The 25,164-nt window shown below is 39.3% G+C and overlaps 1 protein-coding gene and 1 pseudogene across 1 annotated transcript in view; one reads left to right on the top strand and one right to left on the bottom strand.

Moving 5' to 3' along the window:
- Positions 1–25,164, bottom strand: part of AVEN (apoptosis and caspase activation inhibitor) — a 190,627-nt gene that overhangs the window by 124,948 nt on the left and 40,515 nt on the right. The gene's annotated exons all lie outside the window — the stretch shown is intronic.
- Positions 17,083–20,605, top strand: LOC136143511 (lupus La protein homolog pseudogene; annotated as a pseudogene).

The following is a 25,164-nucleotide window of genomic DNA, read 5'->3' as shown; positions in this document are numbered from 1 at the left end:
AAATTACATGATCTCATCATTCTTTTCAAGAGAGTCTATAAATAACCTTAAATGTCATCAATCTTGGGCGTCAGAATTCATTACAGAAATTCACCCATCATTTTCCAGTAAAGGAAAGCAGTAATTCAAATACAAGCAGTAATACTGTAGTGTATCAATTTGTTGCAGACAAAAATGTTTATTTAAAAATTTCAAAATACTTTGTATACCAGCCCTAACTAAAAGTATTCTTTAACTATACTGACATGTACCTGAACCCTTAAGAATTCATCTTTTTCCTCATTATATTTTGCAAACTGACATGCTTTGAAAATATGCATATATTTTTTAAGTTAAAAAACTATTTCAACTCAAAGAATTGTTTAACTTAGGCAAAAATAACAGGTTAACAATATTTTACTCAAACAATTTGCTTCCAATAAATAGAATTGAAGGGGGTATAAAATTACATTCCTCAAGTCTTCTGGATTTTATTTACTCATTGTAATGTACAAAGAGACCCACGTCCCACCAGTTTAGGGACTTTGCTTCTAAGATTTATCTTCTAAAGACAATGGATGAGCAAACCCACCTCCACTTTAGCCCTGGTTAGCATCAGTCCCAGTGAATCTTCATTTTTCTTTCCTATCTAAATCAAGCTATTTCTCTATAATAACCCATTCTGAATAATGATTATTGAGTTTTAAATAACAGCTTTCAAAACAAAAAACTCTATAGCAATTTATTCCAAATTAGCCCAATCTACAGTTTCTTCATTTTAAGTGAAAAAGTAAAGAATAAAAACATAAGCTAATTTTTAACACATCATTTATCAATGATTCAAGTTGAAAACTGCTTCAACTTTAGCATCTCATGGGTACAAACGGATAAGGAATTTTAGGCTAGAAGATTGGGTTTGATACCTGAAGACTCGGTTTATTTATGAGAGTTTCTGTGTTGTGTGTTGATAGATTTAACAATTAAAGAGATTTTGAACATCTTGGGAAGTATTCAATGACTGTCTAATTGTTTCTGTAATTTGGAATGTTTTTCATGCACACATGATATAAAAAGTATTATAGTATAAAAGTAATATAATTTTGTATTAATGGATTCTTTCATAGAAATGGAGCAAATATTTTGGCTACCAAATCCTTGCAATGATATTTAGTACTGTATTTTTAGCTTCTGCTCTTTTTAAATCATCCAAAAGCTGTACTTTTTATTTAAACCATGAGAATATAAAAGTAGGTGTATAGGTCAAAATAAAGTACATCCATTTTGTGTCTTTGCTGACTCTTTTCAGATTGATATGTCATCTTTGTCTGAAATAGCAAGCCACATAATTTTGCATAGAAAATAAGAACCATACCTATAAGTTATTTTTAAGTGTTAACATTTAAAGGGACCAGCACTGCATAATATTTTTAATTCCATAAATATTTACTGATATCTGCATTATTATAACTCTCAAATTTTTCCTTAGAATTTTGAAAGAATTTCCTTCATTCCAGTATCATGGAAAAGTTTTTCAAGCTTAATTCAACAGGGTATTTCAAATAGCCGGTATCTTTGATCTTTATTATGGTTAATTTTTCTTCATGAAGTGACCAAATTTGAATAAGGCTGATGGTTCATCATGGAACCATCCTACTGAGAGGAAATCATCTTTGGTTTGTGACATCACAGTCTGAGCTGGGGAAGTGGCTGTGATAGCAATCCGATGATTATACGCTTACAGTGTGAATGAGCTGCAAGAGATGTGAGCGCTATCATTTCAAGTCCCGTCACAGAGACACTACTGAGATGCATGACAGGAGCCAAGTTAGGGAAAGATGCTTGCGTTGCATTTGTCACTTTTACAGCATCAGCCATTAAAGATAAAAGTACCATTTCACAGTTTACTTCATTATTAATTTAAAAGAAGGAGTTAATGTCATGTTAATAAAACTCACAGATAATGATAAAATGGGAGGGAGGAAAGTACCAGCAAGCAACCAGACAATAAAGGAAGAGGGACACGTAGAGTGAGGGGTGGGTGCGCAACTCCACCCTGGTTCAAACAAACACTGACGCCGCTCAGGAAACTGAGAAAATTATCAATACACTCAAAACGGGAAAGAATCTCTGAATGAGAAAGAGACCCCTAGATATGGGTTATAAAGTGATCCCATGACATAATTAATTAGTGTGAGGCACATACATAGTACTGTAACATGGGGGGGGGGGGTGAGGAGAAAGCTGGTGAACATCCTTGTGAGAAAACACGAATTCATAAAAGAGGAACGCCTTTAATAAGCAAACCTAGTGTGTTCTATAAAAGTCTTCAACAAAAATTTGCAGAAAATAATTTGGAAGTTAGAGTTCAACAAAGGAGACAAAATGAGACCCCTCTTACAAACACATAAACATACATAGACCGTCTCTCCTCTTTTTATCGTCCTTTATGCAGCTCTCACTGCGAAGGACAGAGCCACCAATCCTTCCACAGTGAGCACATGTGCAGTTTATCCTCTGATTAGTTGCAGTAGCCCCAGTTCAACATCAGTCCTTCGTGTCTTAGCCTCCTGAACTCAGAGTCTGCGTCACGATCACATTACTCACAAAAAATAACAACCTCATGAATTACTAGAAGCCAACCTGAGGACTTGCCATCTACAGTTACTGAGTTTGCTTGACACAGTACTGTGTTAGAGAATTCCTAAAGCATTCTTCCAGTCCCACACACTGGTTAATTACTACCACTTTATTATTCAACAGCTGTCGGAAGATCCTGTCATTCTCCACTTTTCATATGGTATTGAAGGTATTAGTGAAATAGCTCAATAACCCAGACCAAATTTTATAGACCACTTCTATAGACTCGTAGTACGATGTCACATGTTGTCATCATCAGAACACATGGGTTTCCCATTTACTGACTGTCATTATAGGAATGTAGCGTTGAATAATGTTCTTCAAGTAGCAAGTCAAAGACAGCTTCCAGTTCAGTTATCCCAATAAAAATCTTTAGCTGTTTATAGAATTTTCTTGGTGCAATCATCTAAATATGCTGGTTGATGCACAATCGAAACCTATCGGGCTTAGTACTTAACATGCTACCGCTCTAATATTTAATCCTTCATCGACTGCGTGTTTTCCTTCATATGTGTTGCAAGGACACAGTCCTCTGCATGCAGTAATTTCTGGGTAGTTTGTGGTAATACCTACAGAAGAGTTTTCATGCCTAGAAACTTCCATAGCATTTTGGTAACACCTCTTTTGTAACATCTTGTTAGACTGCATTGAATATCTATTTATATACTTATCTTGCCTGTTAAACTCTGCACCCTCCTGGGTGAGGGCCTCATCTCATTAATGTGTCTATTCCCAAGATAAGCACAGGACTAGATAATCAATAGTTAAGTCAATGTACAAATGTATCCTAATACATTCTCAAGTACAATCTCAAACAGGCAGAGGAAGAGTGATCCTGAAATATACCTTAGCTTCAACTCACTAGTAATGAGCAACTAAGACAAATACAGAAGTGTCTCAATGTGAGGAATGTTTTGGAGCAGTCATACAGAAATAATGGCTACAAAGAGATCAGATCTGTTAAGCATATTATGTGATATTATGAGGTATGCAAACACAGGATAGCAAATCTATCCCTTACACTTTTGCTGTATTTGACATATGGAAATCACACTTGCCATACCATACTGTGGTCTAGAACTTCATCAATAGTCCAAAGGGACCGAAATTGATCTTGCTATTAAAAGGTGATTACAGGAGAACTGGGATAAGCATTTTGCAAGAGAAACTGAAGCAATGCTACAATCAGCTTTCAACTCAAAGATGAGAATGGGGAAGTGGCCTACTTACGATCTCACATTTATTCTGTGCTCTGTGTGAGGAATGAATCTATGTGGGTACCTAAGTTTAGTCTCCTGAGTTTGAGAGCCACATTACCAGATTTATCTGTCAAATCTATGCCAACAATGGTGATCTCTTTCAAAGCAGGGACAAAGGCTAGAGTCTATGCTGTACCTGATCCTCTCTGATAGAAATTAAGGTAAGAAGAGTGTGGAAGCAGGCCAGTATCACTCTGGAATTCATCAGCATCCGTGTTGGGGTGGAGTCAGCTACAATCTCTAGAGATGCTCAGGGTACGTGGACGAATGCATTCATTAGTCCTCATAAAAATCTGTGGTTTGATGTTGGTGGGCACAGCTCAAGGTTTGTTTTTTTTTTTAACCTTTATCCCATCATTTTTTAGCAGTGTTGCATTCTTTCAAACAAGATCTCAGATAGACCATCGAGATAAAGCATATAAAAGCAGACCTCCCCTGGTTGGGTTGAGATAGAAAGCCTGGAGCCATGCTAGCTAGAAGGTCCCCTTGGCGCCCCATCTCTCCTTGCTCTCCCCTCCCCATACTTCTTGGAAAGGCTCCTGAGGTATATTTGTTGTAACTGTTCTGCCATCTAGAGGATCCACAAAAGCATTCCTCTCTATTTTAATACACACTTAAAACCTTATAGACACTGATGAATACTCTTATCTAAAATTCCTGGAATGAGTCATGTCAAGTCCTAGCTTTTGCTAGCCCAAGTGGGCACACGTTGCAAAACAGTGCAGGGTAGACATGCAGACTGCTACTCATTTATTCTGTTGTCTCAACAGTGATCAAGCAACCAAGACCAAGGAGTCTAATAAATTACAAGTTGATAAACATGGACTAAACATCTGTAATTTGGGTTAGGATATTGCAGAAGTAACTAAAATTAACAAAATCTCAGAAAATTATATCATTTGCAATCAAGAAGTAAGGCATGGAAATCAAAGAGTGAGACTATGTCATAAAAGGAGTCAAAATGCAGTGTGAGGGCTTCCCTGGTGGTGCAGTGGTTGAGAGTCTGCCTGCCGATGCAGGGGACACGGGTTCGTGCCCCGGTCCGGGAAGATCCCACATGCCGCGGAGCGGCTGGGCCCGTGAGCCATGGCCGCTGGGCCTGTGCATCCAGAGCCTGTGCTCCGCAATGGGAGAGACCACAACAGTGAGAGGCCTGTGTACCGCAAAAAAAAAAATTGCAGTGTGAGAAATCAACAGAATTTAATTGTTGGAAATCCAAGAAGCTTCCTCTATAATATTCTTTCACTGATAACATTGTGCCAACCATTTTAGTTACCGTCAGTTTATTCCAGGTTTGTGGGCTCTGTAATTTACTCTGAGAATGAGATAGGGCTCAAGTATTTAAACTACAAACCATACACAACTAAATTTTATACCTAGCAGGATATAGTGGATAAAAGCAACCTTTGTTTTTTTCCAAGAGGAAATATCATTTTCCATCCCCCAAAAAACATATTTCAATCACAGTGACACACTGGTTACGTAATAATTTATCCATTTCCATTCACTGATCAGCTCCAGCACTATTTCCTATTTACTAAGGAATTTGCACAACTATTATTCCAAAATCTCAAATGATTCCTATCTTGAAGCCAATCTCCCAAGTGAGCAACGTCTTTTTCCCCCTAAAACGTTTTAAAATACTCTGAAATATATATTGATATTCTATTTATTTTTAATATTTTACTTTGAATTACTTCAAACAGACAGCCAGTACCCATGTAATTACCACCCAGCTTTAGCAAGTATCAATTTTTGCCATCTTTGCATCATATTTTATGTCCCGTCCATAAATAGATCTGTGAAGAAAAATTCCAATAGGCAATACAACTGTTTTCTCTAAGATAAGCATATTAGGAGCTAGTTATAATTCTACATCTATATTAAGGTTTTTAAGTATAAGGATACTTAATTATTCTTTATAGAACTACCTTCATTACAAATATTTTAAATAAATGTAAACACCAAGGCAGAAATAAAGACTTTTTAAAAATTTATTGTACCCTTCCTGTCTCAGATGCCCAGCTGAACTTTTGTGGTACATGGGCCTCTCACTGTTGTGGCCTCTCCCGTTGCGGAGCACAGGCTCCAGACGCGCAGGCTCAGCGGCCATGGCTCACGGGCCCAGCCGCTCCGCGGCATGTGGGATCTTTCCGGACCGGGGCACGAACCCGTGTCCCCTGCATTGGCAGGCGGACTCTCAACCACTGCGCTACCAGGGAAGCCCACCCTGCTGAACTTTTGAAATAAATATCCTTGATAACAGAATCATAGGCTAGTTTCTTTCACCTCCCCACTGTGTCAGCTTCCTGTGGTGTAGTAACATCCTGGGTAGAAGTAAAATAATCAATATTACAGGGTCCCTGGGGAAGGAAACCAAGCCTCAAAAGTGATTTCTTATGTAGAAAAGAAATACCTCAACTTGTGGTCACAAAGGCATGAACTAGGTATGGTAAGGTTAATACTGTGTTTTTAAAAATGCATTTTTGGCTCAAGTCAGTACCAAAGAGCTAGGAAGACTGAAAACGTGCATCTCCTCGCTCGAAGGACAGTCGGAAAAATCCAGCCACTCCCCTTTTTAGAAACAAAATAAAACAAAAACCAGAATAACCGCCTTTAAAGGGAATGTAAGGCTGGACTTCTTACAGGGAGACAAGGAAGCCTTCCTTCAGGATAACAATTGGGAGTGAGCTCCAATACTCTCACCCCTTAAAAGATACTGTTTCTCGGGCTTCCCTGGTGGCGCAGTGGTTGAGAGTCCGCCTGCCGATGCAGGGGACACGGGTTCGTGCCCCGGTCCGGGAAGATCCCACCTGCCGCGGCCCGTGAACCATGGCCGCTGAGCCTGCGCGTCCGGAGCCTGTGCTCCGCAACGGGAAAGGCCGCAACAGTGAGAGGCCCGCGAACCGCAAAAAAAAAAAAAAAATACTGTTTCTCAAGGAGAAAGGTGGAGGGTGGGATAAATTAGGAGTTTGGGATTAACATATACACACAGTACTATATATAAAATAGATAATCAACAAGGACCTACTGTATAACACAGGGAACTCTACTCAATATTCTTTAATAACCTATATGGGAAAAGAATGTGAAGAAGAATGGATATATGTATAACTGATTCACTTTGCTGTACACCTGAAACTAACATAACATTGTAAATCAACTATACTCCAATATAAAATAAAGATTAAATTTTTTAAAAAAAGGATACTGTTTCTGGTATACTGTCACCATAGAAAGATCATCTGATTTAACGTATCAACAAATGCTGACAATGGGACAGTTTCAGACAAACCCTCCCCTCCTCACCACCTCCTGCTACTCCCCCCTTGCCTTTATCCACCACACATCAAATACTGCACATCACAGTAAGTTCCAATTGTACACATTCATCTTCTCTCTCGTTACGAGGCTCTGACAGCATACTTAAGAGTCAGGCTGTTGTATCCCAGCCCAGTGGCTTCACTGAGCACAATTCATTATGTTCTCTCTCCTCAAGGACACTTTGAAAGAAAGGATGGCCCATGCATATTTTCCTTTTCATTACATCCCTATATCTCTGTGCAATTTTGAACCTTGAAACTCTATTTCTACGAATGGAGGATCACAGGTGCTCTATTACTCTATGTTTCCAATAATAAGATCTTCAGGTAAGTGAGTCCTATCTGTTAGAGCAGCCAGGCTTCAATCAGAAAGACTGGTTCAAAATTCACTGCTTCTATTTAAAACTACAAACGAACTGGTCCAGAAAGACTGGGGGATCAGAGTAGATAATGAGAGAAGAAAATCTCTCTGTAGGCAGAGATCCAATATAGACTGGCCATTCTGATCAAAGTGGCACTTATGTATTATTAATATTTCCCAAACAGCCTCTGAACATGTTGGGGAACTAGACTGTGGTAAATCCATTGTAGACAGAAGTCTCTACGAGATTTAAAGAAAAAAAAAAAGGAAAAGAAGTACATTTTAAAAACTGGGAAAAGTACCAAATGAAAAGTTGTACAAATTGGTCCTTAAAGGGTCCAAAGAGGAAAACAAATCAGCCTCTGTTTTTTCCTTTCCCATGGTTCCTACACCCAAGAAACATTAGAAGGATATAAATCACAAACATGGAAACTAATCAGTAATATTCGCTTCCATACTGAAGTCCAAGGTCTAACGAAAGCAAACGTGGAAAAGGGACAGAGGAAAAAGATATATATCCATGTCAGGCAAGAGTAGAGAGTAGGGGTAGCAAAATGAGACAGCCAAAAGTCAGACAATAGATGGAACTTTTGGCTTGTATGGTACTCCAAGTTTCTTCTTCATCCTGTATGAATGTGTTTGGGAAAGTTTATATACTTGAGAATATTCACAATTTTTAACTCTGAAAAAAATGATCTCTATTTTCTCTCTACGTACCAATCTGATTATTGTTTACCCCAAGGACACGACCCCCAAGGAATCAACTCAAATTCCTTTCCAAATAAAAACTGGAATTCAATGGGATGTCTACTGCTATGATATGGAAACCACTCTATCTTATGAGCCTTCAGAAAAGATACTCATCTGAGCAATTCATCTCCAACAAATACCTATATGGCGTTAGGTTAAACCCCAACTTATATGAGTCTCAGTTTCCCAATTTGAAAAGTGAAAGATTTGGACCAAACGATATCTAAGATTGTTTCAGGGTGTACATTCTATGATGCCCCTTGAAGAATGAGGAAAAAGACATCAAAAGTTCAAAACAAACTAACTTCACTCAACTAAGAGTAGTTAGTTTGGGGAATTCCCTGGCGGTCCAGTGGTTAGGCCTTGGTGCTTTCACTGCTGGGGCCTGGGTTCAATCCCTGGTCAGGGAACTAAGATCCTGCAAGCCATGCAGCATGGCCAAAAAAAAACGTTTTAATAAAAAATTAACATAGATTTTAAAAATAAAAATTCATTTTAAAAAAGAGTTGTTAGTTTGTCGCCCTTGGAGATCTTAAAGGGTACGTGTAAAAAAGCAATAGGGACTTGAAGTGGTCAGGAAAAAAGCGACTTATGCATGGCTGTATATGTTTACGTCAGCTGCTGATTACTGGAATAGCAGGAGCAACCCAAGAGAGTTAAGACTGGTTATTAGAAGAAACCACTCAGGTGAGTCCTTACGTGTTTTTATCTATGAATTCATTATGTAATGATAGTTCTTAATTCTCTATTCTCTGGGTTTCAAAATAAGAAACAATTCATTTTTTCACTATGATTTTGAGTGTTAAAAGAAAAAAAAAGAGCTTAAGAATAACAGGGGCAAAGACTTAAGATAGTCTGGTTGAATAGGATATTCTGGTTGAATAAGTACTATTTTTTTTTTTTTAATGATCCCACAGTAAACCAGTACAGCTCATAGCAACCAGGCACAGTAGAGATGAGGCACAAGAAAATCAAACACGCAGAGCTGAAGACACATTGCTTTAAAGTTACATCAGGAACAGCAAATTCTTCTTTAGGAATTATACTGTATAGCTGACACATGCACACCCCTACACAGACCAGATTTAATAATATCTTTCTGTTTGCAGCTTACCTTTTAAGTACCAGTGCACCGGGAATGTCTTAACTTGACAAGACCTCACCCAGCAGCCTGCTCTAAAATGATTTCACTCTACCTGTTGCTTTACTTATATAAGGGTGTCCTGGTACAGACCCTCATACGAACACTCCAGTGGACTGACCCTCAAGCAACACTCCCTCTGATTTCTCCAATTGTGGCCTGATGGTCATATATGATATGAGCACGACGTACGAATATGAAACATACACAAATGGGCTTCCTAGGAGAGGTACCCTGAGAGCAGGCAAAGCATAAATGAGTACCTCAAAGCCTTGAGCATTACAATAGGTGGTCAAGTACCTAAATGGGAAAGAAAAGGGAACACCACAGAGAAAAAAAAGGGACGGAGGTCTAACGATAAAACTGGTCCCACAACTTGGCCCATTTATCATTAGCTATACACAGAGCTCAAAATTACTTCCCGCTCTGAACAGAGGTATAGGCAACTCCCTTAGCTGTTCCCAAATTCCATTTACACCGTAAGCAAATTAAAGCACCAAGAACAGTATGAAAACTACTAATGTGCAATACCATTCTGACTTCAAAATATAAGGGAGGGACTTCCCTGGCGGTTCAGTGGTTAAGATCCCCGAGGCTTTTAAAGTATACTCATTCTGGAGCATTTAAAGAGGCACTTAGGGACTTCCCTGGCGATGAAGACACTGCGCTTCCAATACAGGGGATGCGGGTTCGATCCCTGGTTGGGGAACTAAGATCCCACATGCTGTAGGGCAACTAAGCCCATGCGCTGTAACTGCTGAGCCCGCGTGCTCTAGAGCCTGCACACCACAACTACTAAGCCCACACGCCGCAACTACTGAGCCCGCAATCTGGAACCCACGCGTCCCAACTAGAGAAAAGCCTGTGCACGGCAGTGAAGAGCCCGCACGCCGCAACAAAGACCCAACGCAGGCAAATAAATAAATAGATAAGTAATATAAGGGAAATGATACAGTTCTCATATAGGTAACTGTAGCCTCCCCTAAAAATGACATCACGACAGCCTCCAATCGAAATTCAAAAAAGACTAACCTGGGATTCAGAAACGCTTTGCAAATAAGGACTCTCTCACTTTAAAACGGGGATCAGCAAGTTGTAAAAATGCTCAACGGCCTACTGAGGTTACAGTGAGTTTATGTGTAAATATTACAATCAACTTTTTCCAAGACTCCTCTAAGCCCTGGCAACAATCCCTTTGGATTTTCTCTCAAAATTATAAGAAGACATCCAAATAAAAAAATCCAAGAGGGTAATGTGAAAAATATTAACAATAGTGATGCCTTGTCAATTTTCCTAATGTGAAGCAGATGAATTTCATTTACACATACACTGCATAAATAGGTTAACATATAATTATCCTCTTGCTTGAGCTGCTAATTATCAGCAGTCAGGAAAAACTCATTTCCGTGTTAGAGCTCCTGAGTACCGCTGTCATAATAAGTCAGATAGTTGAAGTAAATCCCTATTTTTCCATACTTTTCAGTATAAATGAAACAAGTAGCAGGTAATAAGAGTAATGTTTCCATTCTCATGAGCAGATCCAAAGGCAACAAACTATACAACAAAGATAACTTTTTTAAAGTAGCTACACGTTTTGTTTGTTTTTACTACAAGGGGGGCAGGGGGGTGGGACATAACTATTCCCAGACCATGAAATGACTCATTTTCTATACAATATACCAAAAGGGACTACTGCCACACAGCCAACTGCATGCATAGTCAGAAGGTAAGAGTTCAGTAAAGAATAGTGATGGGTTTTGGAATCAGGCTGATAGAAAATTACACTGCAGTTTCACCATGTACTAGTGATGTGACATCAGGCAAATTATCTAACTTCCTTGAGCTTAACTGGCCTCATTTGTAAAATGGTCCAGTACCAACCTTGCAGGGTTATCTTGAAGTTAAAGAGAATGTTGTACATAAAGTACCAACTACCTGGCCAAGTGCTCTACAAATAAGAACTATCTTAACACATTTTGTTTGAAATTTGAATTTATGTCTACACCTCCACCCCCTCCACCCCAAATTAAGGCAGATATTGTTATTCAACCTAAATTAATATGAAATGGCCCCAATACATATCACAACAATGTTGCCTTCTCCATTGCAAATTCCTGCAAGAATACCCCCTCCTCTCATCTAAACCCTACTCTGATGACCCCAAGAATTAGAAATGCTGTGCTTGGCAAAAAAAAAAGAAAGAAAAAAAGAAATGAAAGTATTCCTGACAATAGCTCATCACTAAAATCTGTTCTGGAGCAAAGCAATAACATATGGTTAAGAGACCAAATTTCAGTCCAATGGTTTGATCACTACCAAATCGTGATCATATATTGTTTTAAGATTTTACAAATTCTTTTTTTTTTTTTTTTTTTTTGAGGTACCCGGGCCTCTCACTGTTGTGGCCTCTCCCGCTGCGGAGCACAGGCTCCGGACGCGCAGGCCCAGCAGCCATGGCTCACGGGCCCAGCCACTCCGCAGCATGTGGGATCTTCCCGGACCGGGGCACGAACCTGTGTCCCCTGCATCGGCAGGCAGACTCTCCACCACTGAGCCCACAAATTCTTTTTTTAAATGCTGTAAGTCCTTACCCATATCTAGCACCGTAGCACTGTACCAAATACTATTCTAGATTTTCTCTTACTCAACTCAAATATCTAAGCAAGAGTACTTTCAGATTATGGGGCTGCTGAGAATAGCAGTAAGGATAAATGGTTATGTCATACATCAAAATGTCAGGATGTTTTTCCCCTTATCCATCTAAAGACACATTAAACAGATTCTCTCTCTGGACCAGCCCCTGTTTAGACAGCACCTGGGGCAACAAAGGCTACCCTAGAATTACCCCAACTTCCATGGAAGATTAGCCACATAGGTGGTACGTGCTGGGATGACTGCTGGCTAACAGAAGCATGCCTCCCTCTCATCTATCAACTGCTAGAGTAACTTTTGGAAGACTGCACCTCCTGATTGCATGGGACATCAAGACAGTCTCTTGCACAAGAAGCGCAACATTAAAAAAAGTTTCTTTTTTAATTGACGTGTAGTTGACTTACAATGTTGTGTTAGTTTCAGGTGTACAGCAGTGATTCAGTTATACATATATATCTACTCTTTAAATGAAGTTTTTCTAATCAATGGACTTTAGACATGTATACAAGTCATTTGGAATGAAGCTATTCATATATATACACACACACAAACACATGCATAAATACACATACATACACACACATATATATACACACATACATACGTTCCTTCTTAATTGGCAGCCAACACATCCTCAGAGATAAATAAGCATTTTGTAACTGATTAATGAAGAAATTAAAATCAGTTATTGATGTTTTACCTTGTTTAACAAATGTACCCTCATTCACCCGACTCAGTTAATATAAATGCTTTGTCCCAGGCAACTCTTGGCCTCATTCTGAGAGAACTGGTTCTCCTGAGCCTTTAAGGAGCAATAGGACATTTGCATAACCTAAAAATATTTCCCCCAAGATAGTTATTATTTACTGTCACTATTTTAGCATATGCCCACCAATTCCTTGACACTCCTCCTTCGCGTAGGTGAAGCTTAATTCCCATCCCCTTCAGTGTGAGGACTCAGTGAACAGAGAGTAGGAAGTAACGTGACAGTGGAGAAACCTGACAGATACCATCTTCATCAAGGGATCAGAGTCAACACAATCAGTAATGTCACATTGATAGCATGTGTGCCAACAAGAAAGGCACACCATCTCTGTGGTATTCCCCCCAAAAAACCCATGACCTCAGTCCAATCACCAGAAAAACCCAAACTGAGGGATCCTATGAAATACCTAACCACTATTCTTCGAAAGTGTCCAGAAAAGACTGAAAAACTGTCACAAATTGGAGGAGACTAAGGAGCTAAATAAAGGCAATGTGGTATCCTGAGTTAGAACAAAGAAAGCACAAAGAAAGTAGGGAGAAAATGGGGAAATTCAAATAAAGTCTGTAGTATACCAACATTAATTTCTTAGTTTTGATAAAGGTACCATGTTTATTTAAGATGTTATTTAACATTAGGGGAAGCTAGGTGAAGGGTATAAGGGAACTATTGTTGCAACTCTTCTGAAAAATCTAAGTAGTATTAGAAAGTTAAAAAGTCAAGAAACAAATAATTGGGCCTTAATATTACTTAGTATTAAATGAATCCACATGCAAGATATCCTGCAACTTGACCACCTTCCTCACTTGTTGGAATAGATTTATGCTAGGCGTCGAAGTGAGTTGCTTTTCATTGAAGACTACCTTCCCAGGACTACAGTTCTTAAAAAGGAGACAAACCGTAGTAGCAAATATATGGACCACCGATGCAGTAAATCACAAGCAGCAGCTACAAGTAACAGTTTACTCATCCATTCGGCAAGCTTATAGTCATGAACCATGTGCTGGGTACCGTGCCAAATACTGAGGATAAAAAGATCCACCCTCAATAGACACACAATCCAGTACGATCAGGTCAACGGCAATGCACTCAGAAAAGCCTCTCTGACCTTCCCAAGATGAACTGGGTGCCCTCCCTTGGTTGTTACACAGTTCTGTGCTGCCCACACTGAACTGTAATTGTTGGTTTTCTCACCTGTATTTTCCCACGACTGATACTTGCCAAGTACTATTCAGGGTCTGAGATTTTATCCTATTTGTAAGATAAGTTAGCCTATTACTGTTCCATGGATGCTGGCAGAAGATATGAGACTCCTGGTTCAGAGACCAAGGACGTGATCACTCATGGCCAAAGCTTCATGTTCGTTTGCATTGGTTTCTCAGGCCCCCTCTGCCTCAGAGCAGTAATTCAAAGAGCCCATCATGGAATCCTCCACATGCTATGGGTCATGTTACAGGAAAGGAACACTAAGCTTAGGAGACTCGCTGCTCTTACAGTAAGTGGAAGCAAGCCCGACCTTTGCCTGGGGGAGATGTTACCTCATCCCTCACGGTTGCTTGTTGCCTCAGGGAGAGAACGGGCAGGTTCCCGCATTCTTGGCTTGTCCAGCAGGAACATGCAGGAATGCTCAGGACCCCTGTTGCCTCTCCCAACAATCATCTTTTTCTTTCTTAATTAAGTTTTATTGGAGTATAGTTGCTTTACAATGTTGTGTTAGTTTCTGATGTACAGCAAAGTGAATCAGTTATACATATACATATATCCCCTCTTTTTTAGATTTCCTTCCCATTTAGGTCACCACAGAGCACTGAGTTTCCTGTGCTATACAGTCGGTTCTCATTAGTTGTCTATTTTATACATAGTAGTGTATATATGTCAATCCCAATCTCCCAATGCATGCCACCCCCTTTCCCCGCCTTGGTGTCCATAAGTTTCTTCTCTACATCTGTGTCTGTTTCTGCTTTGCAAATAAGTTCATCTGTACCATTTTTCTAGACTCCACATATAAGCAATATTATCCAATATTTTTCTCTTTCTGATTTACTTCACTCTGTATGACAGTCTCTAGGTCTATCCACATTTCTGCAAATGGCACTATTTCATTCCTTTTTATGGCTGAGTAATATTCCATTGCATACATATACCACATCTTCTTTATCCATTCCTCTGCTGATGGACATTTAGGTTGCTTCCATGACCTGGCTATTGTAAATAGTGCTACAATGAACACTGGGGTGCATGTATCTTTTTGAATTATGGTTTTCTCCGAGTATATGCCCAGTAGTGGGATTGCTGGATCATATGGTAATTCTATTTTTAGTTTTTTGAGGAACCTTCATACTGTTCTCCATAGTGGCTGTATCAATTTACATTCCTACCAACAGTGTAAGAGGTTCCAACAATAATCTTAATCACAGGGAATGTTTTAGGCATTTCTGTACCCTTAACACCTGGCATGACATGGGACACAGTGTAGACACTTGTTAAGTGTTTGCTAAAGGAATGACTACCAGTTAGAAATCCTGAGTTTGAAGCCAAAGGCAGCTGCTCAATATCAAGACCATGGACACAGTCACTTAATCTCCTTAAGCTTCTTTCTCTTAATTTCTAGAAAATGTTCAAAAATAGAAACTCAAGAAAGGAAATGAAAAGATAATGAAAAAATTACCTCCAAGGATTCTTCTATCTCTAAAACTGAAAGTTTCTATAATTTTCTAAACAGGAGATGCCAGAAAGCCTGGCTACCTGATTGTCTCTCTGACAGATGTGATTCCCGTTGCATTCCCACCATGGAGGTAGAAATTCGTGACAACAAACTTAGAATTCTAATTTTGGTTATCCAAAGTTATTCATGATAACCTCAAATTTCACTATAAAATTTCATAAAGACTAAACTCTATAAAAACAAGGCAGAAAACTCTACTGTCACAGAATTCTCAAGGTAAATATTAAAACCACATAAATTATCTACTTAGCTAGTAAATGATAGATGAATAGATGAAGAAAAACCTTCTCAAACTTCATGATTTTAAGAGACTAGCAGTGTCATTAACACTGAAACATCTCCCTCTATGTACAATACACAGGATGCAGTATTTAAGGGATAATAGATAATGACCACGTGACTATTAAGTCCCTCCTACAAGTGCCAGCAAAACGTGTAAGATACAGATTTAATTTCCAAGAGGAATTCCCACCACAGATTATGAAAAGCTATGTGGGGAATGTACACCACACTCAGTCACAAACTTAAGCAGTACATATTGATATTTCATTAACATCAGTTCCATTCTTAGGTTAACTGAAAATGCTGAGACAGAGGTAGTATTCTCGTAACAAATCATGTGAAGGTATTCCTTCCACTCCCTTCAAGTATGACGGTACACTAAGAATATACAATGCAGTATCCTGTATGGGTTTTAATCTTTTGAGTTATGTCACCTTTCAGATGGAAAGGACATATTTGAGGTTTTTTTTCCATCAAATTCATTTGATATTGGCTTTTTTTTTGACCAAAAGAATCAACAGCACCAGGCAGTCCTCGGACCTGTCTCTTGCCTCAGCAGTGTTAGGTGGAATAGACCCAAGATTTGCCCCCTTACTCCAGCCTCTTGATCACCCCTCAAATCCCCTCTCTAGCTGCAGCCTCCAGGACATCTCCTTGCCATCCTCTGCTTCCCACAACAGTTAACCCCAGATTTTGTGCTTAGCTCCTTGTCGCCAATCAACCATGAGCTCCCAGATCCACCAGGATTATTCCACCAAGGTCAAAGCTGCTATCACCCACCTGATCAACCTGCATCTGTGGGCTTCCTACACCTCCCTCTCTCTGGGCTTCCATTCCAGCTGCAAAAGTGTGGCTGGCGATGAGCTGCTGGGAAAATGCAAGGGCACCAAACATCTCTAGAAGATCCAGAACCACGGCTGCAGCTGAGTCCTTTTCCAGGACATGAAGAGGCGGCCTCAAGATGAATGAGGTCACAGTCTGGGTGGCAAGGAAGGGGGCCTGGCCCTAGAGGAAACCCTGAACCAGGTCCTGCTGAAGCCGCACGCCCTGGGTTCTGCCCACAGAGACTCCCATCTCTTGGACTTCCTGGAGAAACACTTCCTGGAAGACGAGGTGAAATTCATCAGGAAGGACAACCACCTGAGCAACCTCCTCGGGCCAGCCTGAGGCAGGGCTGGGCGAGGCCTCTTTGAAATGCTCAATGGTAAGCATGACTAGAAGCCTCCAGGGGCCGCACCTTCTAAGGCCCTGCTGCAGCTCCCTGGCCTCTGGACGTCTGCCTCCAGCCCCATGGCAGCTTCTTAACCCATCACAAACCCTGTCCCAGGATGCAGACCAAGTGTCACCAATAAAGCTTCCTTTTGCAGAGACAGGTATACAAGAGAACGTGTATCTTAGATAATGATGTACATGTGGACTTTAATGGAGAGTGTCAAATGGGAAAGATGCCAACTCTGAAGCCAGGCATACTTAAGTTTGAATCCTTATTCTGCTGCATGTTGCATATATTATTTAACATTGTTTTTAAGGCTTAATTTCAACACATGTAGAGATAATGAAATCTACCCCGTAGTTACCATTCCCAATCAATGATATAGAAAAAAGCCTACATCCTGCACCTGCTAGGTATTCAGGAAATGGCAGTACTTATTGCCATCAGCTTGTTAGCTTAAGGTCATTTGCTGTCACAGGGTCACGAATGGCCACAGGGATCCATTTACACACACACCCCTTACTTATTTATTTTAAGCCTCACCCTTCTGAGAACACTGGAAGTGTTAACTTAATGCGCTTGAGTAAAATGCTATAGAATCATTGCAAAATTTAAAGAAGCCAGGAGAACAGAATTATAGGATTTTAAAAAAAGTTCCCTGGAACTTCCCTTGTGGCCTAGTGGTTAGGGTTCGGCGCTTTCACTGCTGTGGCCCGGTTCAATCCCTGGTAGGGGAACTGAGATCCTGCAAGCCGCGAGGCACAGCCAAATAAATAATAAAATTAAATTTCTTGATAAATCACCTTGCCTGTCCCTGTGCCACAAGAAGGACAATTGTTGGATCCATTCCAGTCAAATGAGACCATATCTATTCTGAAAGGTTTCCAGTTAGGATGATTCCCCAGCTCTCCCTCAGATGCCCAGTTAACATCTCATGTACAAAATGTACATGAATATCTAATCGATTTCCCTTACATTTTAGTTGAGCCCATTTGGTTTTTTCCATTGTCTTTAGGGCCTGGAACACATATGACATAATTATTAAATCACTTCTCAGACTTCTTTTCCTTAGCATCATAAACCTTTCATCACAGATCCAATTTTTCCCATTTTTAATCATCTTTCAAGTTCCCTGTGTCACCTCTATAGTTGTAGAGATTGAAAGAGGTCAACAAATCCCATAAGAGAGAAAACGAGCTAATGGCCATTGTGTTTTATATTCTAATTATATATGTCAGTATTATGCTGTTACTTTAATGATGGCCCCATGTTAATGGCATGATTTTAAATACAACTAGATTTTCTCAATCGTCACACTTACACTGTATATCCACCCCAACAGTTTGCTTGTCTTTGCCTATAAAATAATTCTTAACATTTTACAGCACTTTATAGTTTATTTAATAGTTCTACATGATCCCTACAACCATCCTGGATTAAAGCAAGGCACGTATTATTTTTTACAGTTTAAAAAAATAAAAAAGGAAGTTCCGAGAGTTTCACTCCCCCGAAGGCATGTAGTTAGTAAGTGACAACCAGAACCAAGACAGTTCAGCTGACATCCATCAATCCAATGCGCCTTCCATTCTACAACCAAAATACACATACAACACTTTGGGTACACTTACCGAAATAGATGACTTTGCTATCACAATCCTATGGTTATGTCTGCCCTTTTCATAGCCTTTAAATTCATGTTCCATGCTTTTTATATTAGAAGAGGTTCTACCCTGACCTTCATTAAAGCTTTTACCAAAATAACTCTTTTATTCTCTCTCTTTCTAGAGCAAGTAAAGAGAACTTCCACTTAAATATGACATTGATTATGAGCATTTATTTGCTCTGCTTCCCAAAACCCTCTTTTAAATGAGGGTAATTTTTTAAAGGGAAGTATGAGTCCACAAGAATAAACAGACTGAGAGGGTAGACAGCAGAGCTGAGAGGAATATGTAGATGCTGTTAGAATGTAACATGCAGATTGGATGATGTAGCCAGTTAGACATTTATCAACCAGAACAGTATCTGGAATACAAGTCAAATCCAAAAAGATTCAATAATGTTCTCTCAGTAAAATTTCTAGTAAGAATAATCTAAATTATCCAATAGTCTAAATAAACATTCAGTTCATAAAATGAACTTGAGACATTTCAGTCACCACGGCTCAGCTCTGAAGGACTGGGCTCAGGAAGACAGCAACAACAGCCAAAAATGGTGGTGGTGAGAAAATGGCTGCTCTGGGACCAAAATCAGTCATCGAACCAAGTGTTAACTACAGTTTGCCATAAGACAAATTTTTTAAGGAACAGATCAAACTGGATGAAAGCTGGGTACCTCTGGAGATAATATAATTCAACAGGTTAAAATCCCTCAGACTGGGCTTCCCTGGTGGCGCAGTGGTTGAGAGTCTGCCTGCCGATGCAGGGGACACGGGTTCGTGCCCCGGTCCGGGAGGATCCCGCGTGCCGCGGAGCGGCTGGGCCCGTGAGCCATGGCCGCTGAGCCTGCGCGTCCGGAGCCTGTGCTCTGCAACGGGAGAGGCCACAGCAGTGAGAGGCCCGCGTACCGCAAAAAAAAAAAAAAAAAAAAAAATCCCTCAGACTTTAATAGAAGTAGTAAGAAAATCAAAGTCAAAACCCATGAAAATAAATAAAGATAAAGCTAAAATCAGAAGCTCTCCATGCAAAACTCTCTGATGAGTATAAAATGTCTGATGACCGATGACCATAAAAAATGACGTAAAAACAGATCCATTTATATAAAAGGCTTCTCAACTGGTACAACCCTAGGTGACAAAAGAAAGATTAGAAGATAAAGGTGAAGCACAAAATATTCAAACGAGAAACTGAGACCTCTGACCAAAAGCATAAAGAGACACTCTCTAATACTTTTCGAGAAAGATTAATTTGCAAAAAAATAAAAGAGAGAGAAGGCAAAATGAAGTATAAGCTAAATTAAGCGCTAAAGAAGAAGAAAAACAGCAGTGCTATAAATGCTGAAATGAAATCTCTAGAAGATTAGATTTTTGCTGAGTTTTTTGGATGACTTAGATGATCCGACCTGTAGAGAAGATCTACACTTCCTTTCCTCAAATTGTGGGGAAATAAAGTGGATAGACTTTATCAGAGGTGCAAAAGAGAGAAATAATCCTATTTCATGAGAAAGCCGACGAAGCACTAGATATAGCCGAAGAAGCCAATAATGGTAACCTCCAATTAAAGAACAAAGAAGGGAGGTGGGGAGTACCGAGAGAGATAAAACACAGCGCTGAAAACAATCGTGGTGGATCAACCAGAATCCCTCAACAAATGGAAATCAAAAGGTCACAGATTTAAAGGAAAAGGAAAAGGAATTAAAGCTGCCTAGGCTGAGTCTGTTTAAGGAAAACTACAGTTTCAGAGCAAGAGAATGAAAATTGACAGTTAATGATAAACATGATAAAAATGAAGCAGCTGGACCAGTAAAAGTAGACAAAGGTCTTCATCAAAACAGTAGAAAACACAATGGTGCAGGAGACCAGTAGGGTAGCAAACAAATTTCTAGGTATTCAGCTGCTTCTATCTTTGGAGGTTTGAAAAAAAGAAAATCAAATTAGACCCACTTCAATGTCCAGCTGTAAGAAAGGAAAGATTTGTGTGTGTGTGTGTTTTAACCTGTGTGTGGTTTAACCTGTCTTTTTGTTGTTGTTGTTCAAATAAAGATTTTTTTAATGTATAGTTCTGCTTGTGTTGTTTCAAATGATTCCAATATCAAAGGGAATGTTTTTCCACTAAATTGCCTTCGTAATATAAGAATATATTAGTAAAAACTAATAAAATACATATCAAAGAAAAAACAAAAGAAGTAAATCAAAGAGGGCAAATACAACTCAAACTGTCCCGCTGCTTCATGGGAAAAAAGGTTCAAAGTTTAATGAAAAAATACTGGCTGCTAGAGTGACAGCCTTCTTTTCCCTTTCGGTCTAATTGCTGGCAAAAGGATGCAGAGGCAAGAAACTCTAATATTATAATTAAAATCTCCCCCCCAAATCAACTTTTCTTAAAATTACACTGAGGAAGATAATATAGTAGCTTTTTTTTGAAGGTCTAATTGGCTTTATTCAATGATTCATGAATCAGGCAGCATCCCATCTATAGGATAGATGGGCTTTTCCGATAACAGCTTTAAATGAAAATATGCCTAGAGAACTATGCTGACCAAACTGCAGTCTAATCATTTTTATTTGTTCCACTAAAAATAAACAGCTAGGGCTTCCCTGGTGGCGCAGTGGTTGGGAGTCTGCCTGCCGATGCAGGGGACGCGGGTTCGTGCCCCGGTCCGGGAGGATCCCACATGCCGCGGAGCCCGTGAGCCATGGCCGCTGGGCCTGCGCGTCCGGAGCCTGTGCTCTGCAGCAGGAGAGGCCCCAGCAGTGAGAGGCCCGCATACCGCAAAAATAAATAAATAAATAAATAATAAATAAACAGCTTATAGACTTGCACATAAAAGACTGTTTTCCTCATGTTTATCTTCAACGTTGCTTCAGTGCATACTGATCACAGTGTAAACATTTGTCTAACTCTGGTTATCTGTGACATCTGAAAAGAAAAATAATAAAGCATACGGCATGGTTTCAATAACTCACCATTTGAAAAAAAAGTAGGAGGCAGAAAAAATGCCTAAAGATCTAAGTTTTTATGCCTGAATGTGAGAGTATGGTGTCATTTTCAAAGGTTTTGAAACATAACCTAGAACTGCAAGAATACTGTTCAAAAAGAAAAGCTGAAGGCATGATTAGCTATAAGATGAAGGCTTCCAGAAAGCGTACTAAACAGATATCTGAAGACTCCCAATCCTACCAGAAAAAGGACTTCAAGCAAACTAGTCCCCTTCCCATATCCTCCATTTATAAAAATGAGATGCCACTGCCCCTGGCCAGAAACTCAAACAAAGCAGAAAGCACCTGCATGTTGAAGACACAGGTTGAAGGTGCTAAAAATGGCTGCTTCTCCCAAAATGTTTCCCATGGTCTATGGCAGTAACTGAAATTCTACCGTGAGAAGTCCATTTTTAGACCTTTCTTTTCCCTTGTATAGAGAGATACATAAAGAATAGGCAATGGATATAGACAACTTAAAGGATTATTAAACAAACACAAGGAACCATTATCCAGATCAAGAAATAGAATACCGCCGACGCCACAGAAGCCTCCCTACCAACCCCAACGCACACCTACTATGCGCCCTCCCCAATCATTTCCCCTCATCTCTCCACTGGAGGTGACTGCAGCCCTGATTTTTGTAATAATCATGTCCTTGATTTTCATTTTACCATTTAAACATGCATCCCTAAATAACACAGTTTACTTTTTGTTGTGTTTGAACTTTCTATGGATAGAATCATACTGAGGTATTTTGGCGGTATTCACATAAGGTTTCAGAGATTCATCCACTTACAATTACTTATGTACTCATCCCACTGTTAATGGGCATTTGAGTTGCTTCCATTTGTGGCTCTTCTGAACAAATACAGCTATACACATTCATGCACATGTCTCCTGATACACACGTGCTAGAATTTCTCTAGAGTATCTTCCAAGGTTGGAAGTACTGGAGCGTCAACTTTACTGGAAAATGACAAACTGTCTTCCAAAGTTAATATACCAACATACATATATACCAGCTATGTGCACAACAGAATTTACTCTTTGAATTCGTTCATGGTCTTCAAAAATTCACCACTGTAATGGAAATCCTACTAGGAGAAGAACACCCCATTGAGCTAGGTATACTCTTAGCAGAAGGTCTGCCTTCAAAATGGCAGCTGAGAATTGGACCAGAGGTGTAGGCAAAGCACGGCTAATTCTGGAATAGGAAATAATGTCTAAAGAACAGTCCAAAGCAAAGAGCCCCTGACTGGGAAACCAAGTCTGGATGACACATTGCAATGGCAATGGTGATCCTTCATGACATGTGGCAGACACCGAGATGGGGGAGAAAAGCAGATTAATAACTATAGGGAACAAAGCGCTGGAAAGGGGGAAAGACTGTTTTATGACTTAACTTAAGGCCACCAACTTTTAAATGTTTAGTAACTCAGACCACCACCACTGATTATTCAAGAAATAGACTCAATAAGTCAGTTATATTATACCCAAGGATAACTTTTAATTTCTCAGGAAAACAAAGATATATAAATTCTGTTGGCAACCACTGCTATTATGTCTAATATTCAAGGAAAAAAAAGAAATTGGACTTTATTTTACCGAACACAGTTAACTAAGCTTCTATCAACAAAAAATTTCAGATAAATACTAAACCTAGGCACCTTGGTTACACATTAAGCAGAACTAAAATCAGTGGTAAATTTGGGATAAGATGCTGACATCACCAAATCAAACACTGTTACTTCCTACTATTCCTGCATTTCCTACTGAGAGAAATAGCGTTGCCTAAGATTAGACAAAAACATGATAGAATAGGATTCAAATCCAGATCTGTTCTACCGTCAAAAGTTATATACTCTTTAGAAGACTGAAATGCAAGGTGGAGTAATTATGCCACCTCACTCCACTAATCTAAAAATGGTTGTAAAAGTTTCAGTTATACAAGATAGGTAAGCGGTAGAGATCTACTACACAGCAGAGTACCTGTAGCTAACAATACTGTACTGTATACCTATAATTTGCTAAGAGGGTAGATCTTAAGTGTTCTTACCACCAAAATTAATAATAAGATAAAGCAGATGGGAGGAAATTTGGGGGGTTGATGGACATTCTATGGCCGTGACTATTTCACAGGTACAAACTTAATCCCCGAACTCATCAAGTTGTATATGTTAAATATGAACAGCTTTTTATATGTCAATAATACCTCAATAAGGTTTTTCTTTTTTAAAGGTTGTGAAAGAATGTAGCAACTGATAAAATTTAACACGCTTCAGAAAACAAAGCAAAATTTGAATTTGTAAGAGGAAATACAAGAGAACATATCTTTGTGATCTGGAGGGAAAGATGAATTTCCCAAACAAGGCACAAAACAACACAAACTGTAAGACAGAAAGTTAATAAATTCAATTACATTAAAACATAAAACCATGCACCAAAAGATACCATTACAAAAGTAAGAGAAAAATCCCATAATAGAAGATATCTGTAAAAATAAAGATCAAAAGTATCAAGAATATATTAAGAATATATGTCAAGAATATATTAAAAATATATGTCAATGAGAAGCAAACAAGCTAAATGGTCAAAGAATGTGTGCAGGCAGTCCACAGAAGCTAGCACAGTAAAAAAAAAAAAAAGATGCTCAGCCTCAACAGTTAGCTAAGGAAATGCAACAACCCAGCCCTCCCCGCCAGCTCAGACACGCACTCACGATTTTATACTAGAGTACATCATTATCATCATTTACAATCTCTGCCCCACTAAACCCAAACTTGAAATGCTCCACTCTATGGCCTCCACTTCCCCCCTTTCCGACTCATACCCCTTCAAGGAGGTCAACAATCCTTCTGCACAGAGAAATCTATAGTCCACTGATCCCATTATCTTTCCTCTGCCCCTCACCTCTCTCATGCCTGCACGTCTCTCTTTACCCAGCTTGAACGCAACAGCAATCATTCTAATCACCCCTTTTCTGTTTCTCACTTCGTTGCATTTGCTTGGCTGAACAACAATATAATCATGATTAAATCCTACTCTCCATCCCTCCATACCTGCACCCATACAACAGAATGTGAATGGGGGAAAAACACACCTTTTCTCACCTTAAATTCATGACCATCAACCTCCCGTGGGCGTCCATGAGCACCCAGCAACCATACCACATTTTCCTATTTCATTCAGTTTCCCACTCTCTAGACAGCTGTTTCTTTTTTTTTTAGTACTTTTTTATTATTGAAATGTAGTTGATTTACAATATTATGTTAGTTTCAGGTATGCAGCAAAGTGATTCAGTCTATTTTTTCAGACTATTTTTCATTATAGGTTATTATAAGATACTGAATCTAGTTCCCTGTGCTATACAGTAAATCCTTGTTGCTTATCTATCTTATGTACAGTAGTTTGTACTTGTTAATCCCATACTCGTAATTTATCCC

Source organism: Phocoena phocoena, chromosome 2 (genome assembly GCF_963924675.1).
Source record: "Phocoena phocoena chromosome 2, mPhoPho1.1, whole genome shotgun sequence".
NCBI classification, from domain to species: Eukaryota; Metazoa; Chordata; class Mammalia; order Artiodactyla; family Phocoenidae; genus Phocoena; species Phocoena phocoena.
Note: the sequence above shows the minus strand (reverse complement) of the source record. Positions and strands in the feature narration are given on the sequence as shown.